General features: G+C 45.3%; 1 protein-coding gene and 1 non-coding gene across 3 annotated transcripts in view; one reads left to right on the top strand and one right to left on the bottom strand.

Annotated features, from left to right (window-relative positions):
- SCAP (SREBF chaperone) overlaps positions 1-14,674 on the bottom strand; it is a 70,893-nt gene that overhangs the window by 46,452 nt on the left and 9,767 nt on the right. The window lies entirely within an intron of this gene.
- On the top strand, positions 11,859-11,958 carry LOC117084743. Its single transcript, XR_004437644.1, has one exon. It is a non-coding gene; the product is annotated as a small nucleolar RNA U13 (small nucleolar RNA).

Here is a 14,674-nt window from a genome sequence, read left to right on the forward strand (position 1 = left end):
CTAAAATAAATAACAAAACCAAAAACTTGAAAATAAAAAGAAATGTAAGAAATCTCTGAAACTCCCAGCAGGACGCGGTGGCTCACTCCTGTAATCCCAGCAATTTGGGAGGCTGAGGTGGGCGGATCACCTGAGGTCAGGAGTTACAAACCAGCCTAGCCAACATGGCGAAACCCCGTCTCTACTAAAAACACAAAAATTAGCCAGGCGTTGTGGCATGTTCCTGTAATTCCAGCTACTCAGGAAACTGAGGCAGGAGAATCACTTGAACCTGGGAGGTGGAGGTTCCAGTGAGCCGGGATTGCACCACTGCACTCCAGGCTGGGTGACGGAGCAAGACTCCATCTCAAAAAAAAAAAAAAAAGAAAGAAACCAAAACAAATCTCTGAAACTCTGAAAGACAGAAAAGATGACTTCAACAAAAAGAAAAGCATGCCACATTCTTAATGAGGAAGAGTCAATATAACATAACCAAAATGTCACTCTTCCTACAATTCATCTAGAAATGTAACATAGTCCCAATAAAAATAGGACTTCTTTAACTAAACAAACTTAAAGTTCACATAGAAAAACAAACATAGCCAAGAAAATTCTGAAAAATAAAGATGATGAAAGGGAACTAACTTCACCAAATAACAAAACATGCTAGAGTAATTAAAACAGTGTGGTCCTAACACATAAATACACAGATTAATGTAACAGAACAGAATGTCCAGGAATAGACCAAAATGTACACATATGACAAAGTATATTATATACAGTAAATGATAAACAACTGGGAGAAAGATTAATTGTGTAATAAAAGGTGTTGCAACAAATGGGTAGCCACAGAAAAAAATTAAGTTGGATCTACCGAGACGGGCGGATCACGAGGTCAGGAGATCGAGACCATCCTGGCTAACACAGTGAAACCCCGTCTCTACTAAAAATACAAAAACTAGCCGGGCGAGGCGGCGGGCGCCTGTAGTCCCAGCTACTCGGGAGGCTGAGGCAGGAGAATGGCGTAAACCCGGGAGGCGGAGCTTGCAGTGAGCTGAGATCCGGCCACTGCACTCCAGTCCGGGTGACAGAGCGAGACTCCACCTCAAAAAAAAAAAAAAAAAAAAAAAAGTTGGATCTAACACTTCACATCAAAATAAATTCCAATAGGACCAAGCACAGTGGCTCAGGCCTATAATCCTAGCACTTTGGGAAGTCAAGGCAGACAGATCACCTGAGCCCAGGAGTTCAAGACCAGCCTGGGCAACATGGCAAAACTCCTCTTCTACCAAAAGTACAAAAATTAGCTAGGCATCGGGATGCACACCTGTAGTCCCAGCTACTCAGGAGGCTGAAGTGGGTAGATTACCCGAGCCTGGCAAGGTCCAGGCTGTAGTGAGCCATGATCACACTACTGTGCTCCAGTCTGGACAATAGGGCAAGACCCTGCCTCAAAATAAAAATAAAAAATAAAAATGAACTCCAAATAGAGAAAAGATTTAAAGGTAAAATATGAAATATAAAAATTACTTTAGGCCAGGTACAGTGGCTCACGCCTATAATCCCAGCACTTTGGGAGGCCGAGACAGGTGGATCACCTGAGGTTAGGAGTTCAAGACCAGCCTGACCGATATGGCGAAACCCTGTCTCTACTAAAAATACAAAAACCAGCCAGGCATGGTAGCATGTGCCTGTAGTCTCAGCTACTCAGGAGGCTGAGACAGGAGAATCACTTTAACCTGGGAGGCGGAGGTTGCAGTGAGCCGAGATCATGCCACTGCACTCCAGTCTGGGCGACAGAGCGAGACTCTGTCTCAATTAAAGAAAAAAAAAAAGGCCGGGCGTGGTGGCTCAAGCCTGTAATCCCAGCACTTTGGGAGGCCGAGACGGGCGGATGACTAGGTCAGGAGATCGAGACCATCCTGGCTAACAGGGTGAAACCCGTCTCTACTAAAAAAAAATACAAAAAACTAGCCGGGCGAGGTGGCGGGCGCCTGTAGTCCCAGCTACTCGGGAGGCTGAGGCAGGAGAATGGTATAAACCCAGGAGGCGGAGCTTGCAGTGAGCTGAGATCGCGCCACTGCACTCCAGCCTGGGCGACAGAGCGAGACTCCGTCTCAAAAAAAAAAAAAAAAAAAAAAAAAAAGAAAAAAAATTACTTTAAAAAACCACAGGATAGGCCAGGTGAGGTGCCTCACACCTATAATCCCAGCACTTTGGGAGACCAAGGCAGGTGGATCACCTGAGGTTAGGAATTCAAGATCAGCCTGGCCAACGTGGTGAAACCCCATCTCTACAAAAAATACAAAAATAAATTAGCCGGACGTGGTGGTGGGCGCCTGTAATCCCAGCTACCCCGGAGGCTGAAGCAGAAGAATCGCCTGAACCCAGGAGGTGGAGGTTGCAGTGAGCCAAGATCATGCCACTGCACTCCAGCCTGGGCAACAAGAATGAAAATCTGTCTCAAAAAAACAAAACAAACAAACAAACAAACAAAAACACAAAAAACCCACAGGATAATTTTTCCCAATCTTCTGCTAGGGAAGATCTTTCTAGGTATGACATAGAACCCAAAAGCCTTAAAAGTAAAAACCAATCTATATAATTAGTTAATAAACAAATCTTTCACAACGAAACTATTTTAAGTAAAAAGATAAAGAAGGCTGGGCGCAGTGGCTCAGACCTGTAATCCCAGCACTTTGGGAGGCTGAGGAGGGCAGATCACGAGGTCAGGAGTTCAAGACCAGCCTGCCCAACATGGTGAAACCCCATCTCTACTAAAAATAGAAAAATTAGCCAGGTGTGGTGGCAGTAGCCTGTAATCTCAGCTACTCAGGAGGCTGAGGCAGGAGAATCACTTGAACCCAGAAGGCGGAGGCCGCAGTGAGCTGGGATCGTCCAAGATCGTGCCACTGTACTCTAGCCTGGGCGACAAAGCAAGACTCCATCTCAAAAAAAAAAAAAGATAAATAAGATCTGGAAAAACACAACTGCAATTCATATTGCTGACAAGGTGTTAAGTTCCCACATATATAAGCAATTTTGATAAAATCAATTTAAAAACACCAAAGCCCAGCTAGGCACAGTGGCTCACACCTATAATCCCAGTGCTTTGGGAGGCTGAGGTGGGTGGATCACCTGAGGTCAGGAGTTTGAGACCAGCCTGGCCAACATGGTGAAACCCTGTCTCTACTAAAAATACAAAAATTAGCCAGGCATGGTGGTGCATGCCTATAATCCCAGCTACTCGAGAGGCTGAGACAGGAGAATCCCTTGAACACAGGAGGTGGAGGTTGCAGTGAGCTGAGATTGAGCCACTGCACTCCAGTCTGGGTGACGGAGATGAGACTCCACCTCAAACAAAACAAAACAAAAGCCCAACAGAAAAGTGGTCAAGGATATGAATAGGGTTTTTGTGGGGGCTGAGACAAGGTCTCACCCTGGCTGGAGTGCAGTAGCATGATCTCAGGTCACTGCAGCCTTGACCTCCCAGGCTCAAGCAATCCTCCCACCTCAGCCTCCTGAGCAGCTGGGACTACAAGCACACACAACCATGCCCAGTTAATTTTTGTATTTTTTGTACAGATGGGGTTTTGCCAGGTTGCCCCGGCTGGTCTCAAACTCTTGAACTCAAGCAATCCGCCCACCTTGGCCTCCCGAAGTGCTGGGATTACAGGCTTGAGCCACCATACCCAGCTTGAATAGTTTTTTTCACAAAAAATAAAACGTAAATGGTCCTTCAACCTCACTGCAACCAAACAGAGACAAATTAAAACTCCTCCTGAGATAATAGGAGTGTTCATTCTACTACTCTTTCAACTTTTCTGTAGGTTACACTAAAAAGTTTGGGGGGGGCGGTGGAATCTAAACAGAGAAACTAATTTTTCACCCATCACAATGGCAAAGATCAAACCGTGTGGTACCACAGTGTTGGAGAGGGTGTGAATAAACAAGCACTGCCACACACTGCTTAGGAGCACATGTGGATAAAACCGCTATGGAGGTTTATCTGGTAAGAGTTATCAAAATTACAAAAGCAAATCCTCATCAACCCAGCACTTCTGCCTCTGGTAAGCAACTGGACAGATACACTTGGCCATGCGTGGACTGATTGGTGCACACAGAAAGTTACTCATCCCGGTGTTGTCTGTACTAACAAAACTTAAAATTCCTCTACAATTCCATCAATAGAGCTCCGCCTAAATAAATTAAAGGACATCCTGAAAATGGAATATTATCTAGTTATAAAAGACGAGGGGCTGGGTGCAGTAGCTCAATACCTGTAATCCCAGCACTCTGGGAGGCTGAGGTGGGCGGACCACTTGAGGTCAGGTGTTTGAGACTAACCTGGACAACATGGTAAAACCCCGTCTTTACCAAAAATATAAAAAATTAGCTGCATATGGTGGTGTGCAGGCCTGTAGTCCCAGCTACTCAGAAGATTGAGGCAGGAGAATCACCTGAACTCGGGAGGCGAGGGTTGCAGTGAGCCGAGATCACGTCATCGCACTCTCGCCTGGGCGACTCCGTCAAAAAAAAGAAAAAGACAATGAGGAAATGTATTAATGATAAACTATCATAAATAAACATTCAGAGAAAAAAGCAAGGGAACAGCGTGCTACTTTCATGTAAGAGAACAGAAGTCTCTGCTTATTTGTCTGTAAATGCACAACACACCTGGAAATGGACACATGAGAAGTGGCAGCACCAGCAGCCTCTGGGGAGAGGATCTGGTAGCCAGGTGCAGGATGGAAGGGAAACTTTCCCATGTATACTGGTTTACCTTTCCAATTTTGTGTCACGTAAATGTATTTCTACATTGAAAAGCTGAAATTAAAAAATAATGAGCAAGTCTCCTGTGGAAGCAGCAGCCCCCTTCTCTGAGCTTCTCTAACTATGAATTTCCACCTTGCTCATTCTGACTCTCAGCCTCCCGGACTGACTGTGTTCTCCTTCGGGAGAAGCGCATAACTGAATCACCATGAGTTCCCTAGAGCACCCAGCACCTCACCTGGCGCCGAGTAGAAAGTCACTACACGACTGCTCACTGTGCTAAACTAGTTCACTGGTGCAAACAATTCATTCCTTTGGGGGAATGTTTTCCTGAAAGTTGTCAAGTGGACCAATGCTCAGGGCAGAAAATTGCTTCTCTTAAGCTTCAAAATTAGCCAGTAACCTGGGAGAATTTTCAGCAGATCAAGTTAATAGTATTGAAAAAAGGTCAGGTACAGTGGCTCACGCCTGTAATCCCAGCACTTTGGGAGGCCGAGGCGGGCAGATCACCTGAGGTCTGGAGTTCGAGACCAGCCTGGCCAACATGGTGAAACCCCATCTCTACTAAAAATACAAAAATTAGCAGGGCGTGGCCGGGCGCAGTGGCTCATGCCTGTAATCCCAGCACATTGGGAGACCGAGGCGGGTGGATCACGAGGTCAGGAGTTCAAGACCAGCCTGGCCAACATGGTGAAACCCCCCGTCTCTACTCAAAATACAAAAACTTGCTGTGCGTGGTGGCACGTGCCTGTAATCCCAGCTACACGGGAGGCTGAGGCAAGAGAATCACTTGAATCTGGGAGGCAGAGGTTGCAGTGAGCCGAGATCGCACCATTGCACTCCAGCCTGGGCAACAGGAGCGAAACTCTGTCTCAAAAAAATAATAATAATTAAATAGTATGGAAAAAATAAAGGAATTTCAGTTAATGAACGAAAACTGATTTCAGAGAATTTAAAGCCTAAAAACACACATATTCAAAAGGATGAGTATTGGCACATTTTAGAGTAACTGTTGGTATGGCACAACACCACCCAAACTGAAGGAAGACCAAATTATATTAATTGGTTTTAATGGTTGTCACAAATAACCACATGGATAATGTCAACCCTCTTCACAGTAGAACACCAACAAACATATTAAAGATTTTATTCCACAATGCCAGCTACCTACATTCTTACTCCCTCTTGACCTGGTCAGGAATGACTAACAAAGGGACTGAACTTCTGCTGCTAAGAATCAGTTTTATTTGTTTTTATTTATTTGTCTATTTATTTTGAGACAGAGTTTCACTCTTGTTGCCCAGGCTGAAGTGCAATAGCATGATCTCGGCTCACTGCAACCTCAGCTTCCCAGGCTCAAGCGATTCTCTTGCCTCAGCCTCTCAAGTAGCTGGGATTACATGCATGCGCCACGATGCCCGGCTAATTTTTTATTTTTAGTAGAGACAAGGTTTCACATCAGGCTGGTCTCGAACTCCTGACCTCAAGTGATCTGCCCTCCTTGGCCTTCCAAAGTACTGGGATTACAGGTGTGAGCCACTGTACCCAGCCAAGAATCCGTTTTAAAGCTATAAACAACTTGAGAGCCCATGGGGACAGCCTTGTCATTTCACACCATGAAACTCTTGGCCCATGGACAGAGGGTCCTCAGCCTCAGCCCCAGCAGGTACTCATAGGAGCACAGCCAGAAACAGCCTCCTGCCACCAGCTACACATGAGCATATCAGGGTACACAGGCTGAAGACCCTTTGCCTGATTTCCCACAAGAAGTGTGCTTTGCTGGAGGACATCAAAGCTCTTGACATTTTATACAATCAAATCCCAAAATGGGAGATGTGATGAGTCTTGTATTACTACTTCAACACTGGGGGAACCCACCCCCAGTATTTCAGCATAGGTTCTTTCAATTTTCTGTAAGTGTTGGCCGGCTGAGAAATAAAGAAAAAGAATACAAAGAGAGGAATTTTATAGCTTGGCCTCTGGGGGTGACATCACATATCGGTAGGAGTGCGATGCCCACCTGAGCCGCAAAACCAGCAAGTTTTAATAAGGATTTCCAAAGGGGAGGGGGTGCAAGAACAAGGAGGAGGTCACAAGATCACATGCTTCAAAGGGCAAAAAGGAGAACAAAGATCACATGCTTCTGAGGAAACAGGACAAGGCAAATTCAGAACTATTGATGAGGGTCTATGTTCAGCTGTGCATGTACTGTCTTGATAAACACCTTAACAGAAAACAGGGTTCGAGAGCAGAGAACCAGTCTGACCTCAAATTTACCAGGGCACGGTTTCCCAATCCTAGTAAGGCTGAGGGTACTGCAGGAGACCAGGGCATAGCTCAGTCCTTATCTCAACCGCATAAGACAGACACTCTCAGAGTGGCCGTTTATAGACCTCCCCCCAGGAACGCATTCCTTTCCCAGGGTATTAATTATTAATATTCCTTGCTAGGGAAAGAATTTAACAATATCATCCCTCTGCAAGAAGAAAAATAATGGCTTTATTCTGCCAGACCCCACAGGCAGGCAGCCTTGTTCCCTAAAATCGCTGTTAATCTGTTTTTTTTCAAGGTGCACTGATTTCATATTGTTCAAACACACATCTTACAATCAATTTGTACAGCTAACACAATAGTGATCCTGAGGTGACGTACATCCTCAGCTTACGAGGATAACAGGATTAAGAGATTAAAGACAGGCATAAGAAATTATAAAAGTATTCATTTTGGGAACTGAAATATGTCCATATTAAAATGAAATCTTCACAATTTATGTTCCTCTGCCACCGCGCCAGCCAGTCCCTCTGTTCGGGTCCCTGACTTCCTGCAACACTTCAAGAACTCTGTTTTTTGTTTTGAGACGGAGTCTCACTCTGTCCCCCAGGCTGAAGTGCAGTGGCACAATCTCAGTTCACTGCAACCCCCACCCCCGCCCTCAGGTTCAAGCGATTCTCCTGCCTCAGCCTCCCGAGTAGCTGGGATTATAGGCGCCTGCCACTGTGCCCAGCTGATTTTCATATTTTTAGTAGATACGGGGTTTCACCATCTTGGCCAGGCTGGTCTTGAACTCCTAACCACGTGATCCACCCGCCACGACCTCCCAAAGTGCTGGGATTACAGGCGTGAGTCACTGCACCAGGCAAGAACTCAATATAAACGTTGCACGGAAGATGGTTCCAAACACAGAGAGTGCAAAGAGGGGAGGAGTTTGTGAGGGGAAAAGTAGTAAAGAAGACAGCCAAGAGATGAGGCTTACCTGGGCCCCTTTTCCTTGGGGTCAGGGTCCAGGAGCCCCTAGAGCTCTCGCCAGCACACCAGACTTCACCGGCCCCTTTCACCACCTTATCTCCCAGGAGAGCCTCCCCTCTGTACTCGCTTCATGCCCACCAGCTTCTAAGAGCCTTTCATCCTGCTCACCACTGGCCCTAAGACTCCCTCCACACTCTTGAAGGCAAAGGGTGGTACTCTGGGCTCACAAACCTAAGTGCTGTGGGTGCCTGTCAAGTCACAATGTGTGAAGCCTCACGGATAAACAAATCACATCTATGTGGTGCTCATTCCCAAATATTTGGTCAAAGTCTAAAAAACCAAGATTTTGTTTTGGTCTCAAATTCTAAATCCTACTGCAAGTTTTAATTGCTTCTTTTTCATATCTATAATCTGGTACTAAGTAAAACTTTCCAGCTAACAGGACAGCTGTGGACTGTGATATGGACTGGGACCACACAATTCTTCCAAATGTTCACAGTCACTTCTAAGACTGGAATATGCTTGCTTTCCAGACATTTATAGAGGCAAAGGAACAGAAAGTTACCAGATTTCAGAGCTAGGAGAGATGGGATCCTCCAGCACAATATCCTATTGGTAAGGAAGAAACTGAGGCTTAGGGAGGGTCATGCCAGATGACCCAGGTCATGTAGTAAATGACAACAGTCAACACTCTGGTTCCAACTCCCAGCCCGGGGAACATTTCCATGACAGAGTTGATTCCCCAGCACCTCCCAACAAAATAATTTGTTTTAACCCATTTAAGAGCAGTCTAGGCTGGGCACGGTGGCTCACTCCTATAATCCTAGGACTCTGGGAGGCCGAGGCAGACAGATCACTTGAGGTCAGGAATTCGAGACCAGCCTGAGCAACACGGTGAAACCCCATCTCTACTAAAAATATAAAAATTAGCCGGGCTTGGTGGCAGGCACCTATAATCCCAGCTACTTGGGAGGCTGAGACAGGAGAATCACTTAAACCCAGGAGGCAGAGGTTGCAGTGAGCTGAGATCATGTCACTGTACTGCAACCTGGGCGACAGAGTGAGACTCCATCTCAAAAAAAAAAAAAAAAAAAGCAATCTAGCACTCAGATTTAGATGTTTACTATAACCAGTGACAATACTGTTGTGCAGCCATCACCACCATCCATCTTTTTTATCTTCCTAAACTGTAACCCTTTGTCTTAGCTAGAAGATCAGCTTATTCTTTTAACCAGTTTACCATACAACTTGTCAAAAGTTTTTCTGTAAAACAGTCATCTGACAGCCTCTGTCCCATCAGCTATCTGTGTAGTAAAGGCACACGCAGTGAAGCCTCCATTCTTTCAATCTAAGGACCTGAATGCTTGAAGACAGACTGTAAAACACCTTCATGGATGAGTTATGACTTACGATCAAACACCATCAGAGGCAGCCACTGAAAGGGCTGACCATGAAGACACTACGCTGAAATGAGAAACGCCTACAACCATCCTGGCTAACACCGTGAAACCCCGTCTCTACTAAAAATACAAAAAATTAGCCAGGCGTGGTGGCACATGCCAGTAATCCCAGCTACTTAGGAGACTGAGGCAGGAGAATCACTTGAACACGGGAGGCGGAGGTTGCAGTGAGCCAAGATCACGCCATTGCACTCCAGCCTGGGCAACAAGAGTGAAACTCCATCTCAAAAAAAAAAAAAAGAAAGAAAGAAAAAGAAAAACGCCTACTTATTTCCTAGTTGTGAGTGACATCATGTCCCTACTAGTGTCCTAGAAGGTTGTGCTTCTCAGCCTCCCTTACTGCTTCCCTATAGGCTTTGTTCCTGGCCAGCTTTCCTCATCTACCCTTTCTCCCCAGGGCTTCTCAGCCTGACTCCTGGGTCCAAGTCTCATCTGTTTGCTGATGTCTCTCACATATACATCTCTCAAGCCTCTCCCCTAAGCTCCTTATTTACACTATTTCCACTTGGTATCTCCACTCAAATGCCTAGTAAGTACTTCAAATCTAACAAGACCAAACACAGAACTCTTGATTTCTCCTAAGTATCTGTTCTTCCCCAGCCATCTCAGTTAATTATACCACTAGCTACCCTGTTTATCGCTCGGGCCAAAAGTTTAGGAAACATCCTACAACAAGAACATATCTGAAACAGCCGGTTGCAACAGTTTTACCTCCAAGTCAGATCCCCAACCTGACGAACCATCGTCATCGCCCTGGCTACTCTCCCATCACTGACCATGGGGACAGCAGAAATGCCTCTGTTCATTCCTGCCTCGCTCCATCCTCGATACATCTTTCTAAAGCACAGATCACTAATGTCACTACCCTGCTCAAAACACTCCAGAGGGCCGGGGCACAGTGGCTCATGCCTGTAATCTCAGCACTTTGGGAGGCCGAGGCAGGCGGATCACTTGAGGTCAGGAGTTTGAGACCAGCCTGGCCAACATGGTGAAACCCTCGTCTCTACTAAAACTACAAAAATTAGCTGGGTGTGGTAGTGCCTGTAATCCCAGCTACACGGGAAACTGAGGCACGAGAATCACCTGAACCCAGGAGGTGAAGGTTGCAGTGAGCTGAGAATGCATCACTGCACTCAAGCCTGGCAGCCTAAGTGACAAAGTGAGACTCTGTCTCTAAAAAAAAAAATTAAAATTAAAAATTAAAAAATGAAAGAAAGCAGGGGCTTAGCCTTGTTCACTGCTGACTCCCCAGAACTTGAACAGTGTCTGACACTTAGGAAGAATTCAATAAGCATCTGTTGACTTGTAAGTTTTTTTGTTTTTTGTTTTATTTTTGATAGGGTCTCACTCTGTCACCCAGGCTGGATACAGTGGTACAATCGTGGCTCACTGTAGTCTCAACCTCCCGAGTGATCCTCCCATCTCAGCCTCTCACACTGCTGGGACTACAGGCATGAGCCACCACATCTGGCTAATTTATTTTATTTTTTTATTTTTATTTATTTGAGACAGAGTCTCGTTCTGTCACCCAGGCTGGAGTACAGTGGCGCGATCACCATCAAGTATGATGTAAGCTGTGAGATTTTCATATATACCCCTTTATTATGTTGAGAATATTGCCTTCTATTCCTATTTCATTGAGTGTTTTTTAATCAAAAAGTCATCTTGAATTTTGTTAAATGCTTTTTCTGCATCAGTTGGGACGATCATTGTATTTTTCTCCTTCATTCTGGTAATGTGGCATATTACCTTAATTGATTTTTGTGAAACCATCCTTGCACTTTGGGAATAAATTCCACTTGGTCATCTGAAATGTATTTTTAGTATCTGCTTAAAAAAAAAAAATCTGCATCAGTCCCAGCCTGGGCAACATAGTGAGACTCTCACCTCTACAAAAATTATAAAAAGCCTGGCATGGTGGCTCACGCCTGTAATCCCAGCACTCTGAGAGGCCAAGGCAGGCAGATCACCTGAGGTCAGGAGTTCGAGACCAGGCTGACTAACACGGTGAAACCCTATCTCTACTAAAAATACAAAAATTAGCCGGGCGTGGTCGTGGGTGCCTGTAGTCCCAGCTACTCGGGAGCTGAGGCAGGAGAATGGTGTGAACCTGGGAGGCGGAGCTTGCAGTGAGCCGAGATCACACCACTGCACTCCAGCCTGGGTGACAGAGCGAGACTCCGTCTCAGAAAAAAAAAAAAAAAAAAAGGAAGAAATTCTTCCCATTACTTTGTCCAAAGAAAAAAGGGGGAGCCCTGAATAGCCAAAACAATCTTGAAAAACAACAACTAAGTTGGAGGACTCACACTTCCTGATTTCAAAACTTACTACAAAGCTACAGTAAGCAAAACAATGTGGTACTGGCATAAGGTCAGACATATAAAACAATAGAGAGCCCAGATCTTCTGTAGTTCATCAGTATGATAATTGGGTGTTTCACACACATGTGAGATGTGTCATTCTCAAACCTTGTTATGATGTCAGCACTACCCATCTAACCTGAAAAAAAGAAAAAGAGAAAGAAGAAGAAAAAAGAACCCAAAAATAAATTCTCACAAATAGGATCAACTGATTTTTGACAAAAGTGCCATGACCAGTCACTGGGGAAAGGACAGTCTCTTCAACAAATGCTACTGGGAAAACTGATAGTTACATGCAAAAGTGAAGTTGGACTCTTCTACACAAAAATTAACTCAAAATAGATCAAAGAAATGAAAGAAGAAGAGCTAAAACTATAAAGCCCTTAGAAGAAAACATAAGAAAAAGATCGCTGGCCGGGCACGGTGGCTCACGCTTGTAATTCCAGCACTTTGGGAAGCCAAGGCAGGCGGATCACGAGGTCAGGAGATCGAGACCATCCTGGCTAACATGGTAAAACTCCATCTCTACTAAAAATACAAAAAATTAGCTGGGCACGGTGGTGGGCGCCTGTAGTCCCAGTTACTTGGGAGGCTGAGGCAGGAGAATGGTGCGAATCCAGGAGGCGGAGCTTGCAGTGAGCCGAGATGCGCCACGGCACTCCAGCCTGGGTGACAGAGCGAGACTCCGTCTCAAAAAAAAAAAAAAAAAAAAAAAAAAGAGGCCGGGCGCGGTGGCTCAAGCCTGTAATCCCAGCACTTTGGGAGGCCGAGACGGGTGGATCACGAGGTCAGGAGCTCGAGACCATCCTGGCTAACACGGTGAAACCCTGCCTCTACTAAAAAATATAAAAAACTAGCCAGGCAAGGTGGCGGGCGCCTGTAGTCCCAGCTACTCGGGAGGCTGAGGCAGGAGAATGGCGTAAAACCCGGGAGGCAGAGCTTGCAGTGAGCTGAGATCCGGCCACTGCACTCCAGCCCGGGCGACAGAGCAAGACTCCATCTCAAAAAAAAAAAAAAAAAAGAAAAAGAAAAAGATCTTCATGATGTTGAATTCAGCAAGGATTGAAAAGTATAGGCAACAAAAGAAAAAAACTGATAAACTGGAATTCATAAAAATTAAAAACTTATGGCCGGGCATGGTGGCTCACGCCTTAATCTCAGCACTTTGGCAAACCAAGGCAAGCGGACTGCTTGAGCTTATAAGTTTTAGACCAGCCTGGGCAACATGGCAAGACCCCATCTCTTCGAAAAAAATAAATACAAAAAAAAAAAGCCAGGCATGGTGGTATGCACCTATAGTCTCAGCTACTTGACAGGCTGAGGTGGGAGGACTGCTTGAGTTCAGGAGGTGGAGGCTACAGTGAGCCAACACTGCAGCACTGCACTCCACCCTGGGTGACTGAGGGAGACTCTGCCTTAAAAAAGAAAAAAAAAGTTAAAAATTGTGCAAATCACACAATAAAGAGAGTGAAATGATAACCAACAGAATGGGAGAAACTATTCACAAATCATATATCTAACAAGGGATTAACATCCAGAATATGTAAAGAATTCCTACAACTCAACAATAACAACAAAATAACAATAAACAACTCAAAATGAGAAAAGGACTTGAATAAACATTTCTCTAAAGAAGATATACAGGCTCGGTGGGGCGGCTCATGCCTGTAATCCCACCACTTTGGAAGGCTGAGGTGGATGGATCACTTGAGCTCAGGAGTTCAAGGCCAGCCTAGGCAACATGGTGAAACCCCATCTCTACAAAAAATATGAACATTAGCCAGGCATGGGGGCACACGCCTGTAGTCCCAGCTACTCGGAAGGCTGAGGTGGGAGAATCACTTGGGACCGGAGGCTTCAGGCTGCAGTCAACTGTGATTGTGCCACAGAACTCCAGTCTGGGCAACAGGGCAAGAAGACCCTGTCTCAAAAAAAAAGAAAAAAAAAATCCAAACAACAAAAAAGAAGATATACAGATGGCCAATCAACACATGAAAAATCACTCAACATCAATATTCCTTAGCAAATGGAAATCAAAATCACAATAAGATACCAATTCCCACCCACTGGCCCTGGATAGACAGTTTCTATGTAGAATAATGAAAACATTCTGGAAATGGATAGTGATGATGGTTGCATAACAATGTGAATACATTTAATGTAACCAAATAGTACACTTAAAAATGGTTAAAATGGGCCAGGCGCATTGGCTCGTGCCTGCAATCCCAGCACTTTGGGAGGCCAAGGCAGGCAGATCGCTTGAGGTCAAGAGTTCAAGACCAGCCTGGCCAACATAGTGAAACCCCATCTCTACAAAAAATACAAAAATTAGCCGAGTGTGGTGGCACATGCCTGTAATCGCAGCTACTTGGGAAGCTAAGGCAGAAGAATCTCCTGAACCTGGGAGGCAAAGGTTGCAGTGAGCAGAGACCGCACCATTGCACTCCAGCCTGAGTGACAAGGAGACTCTGTCTCAAAAAAAAAATCACCAAATAATTTTTGTTTGTTTGTTTTCAGACAGTCTTACTCTGTCACCCAGGTTGGAGTTCTATGACGCAATCCTGGCTCACTGCAACCTCCGCCTCCCAGGTTCAAACAATTCCTCCTCAGCTTCCCAAGTAGCTGGGATTACAGATGCGTGCCACCATGCCCTGTTAATTTTTGTATTTTTAGTATAGGCAAGGTTTCACCATGTTGGCCAGGCTGGTCTTGAACTTCTGACCTTAAGTGATCCGCCCACCTTGGCCTCCCAAAGTGCTGGGATTACAGGCATGAACCACCGCACCTGGCCAAATAATTTTAAAAGTATAATGAGAAGAGGCTTGCCTGCCACCATGTAAGACATGCCTTTGCTCC

This window comes from Trachypithecus francoisi, unplaced genomic scaffold, assembly GCF_009764315.1.
Source record: "Trachypithecus francoisi isolate TF-2019V2 unplaced genomic scaffold, Tfra_2.0 Lachesis_group0, whole genome shotgun sequence".
NCBI classification, from domain to species: Eukaryota; Metazoa; Chordata; class Mammalia; order Primates; family Cercopithecidae; genus Trachypithecus; species Trachypithecus francoisi.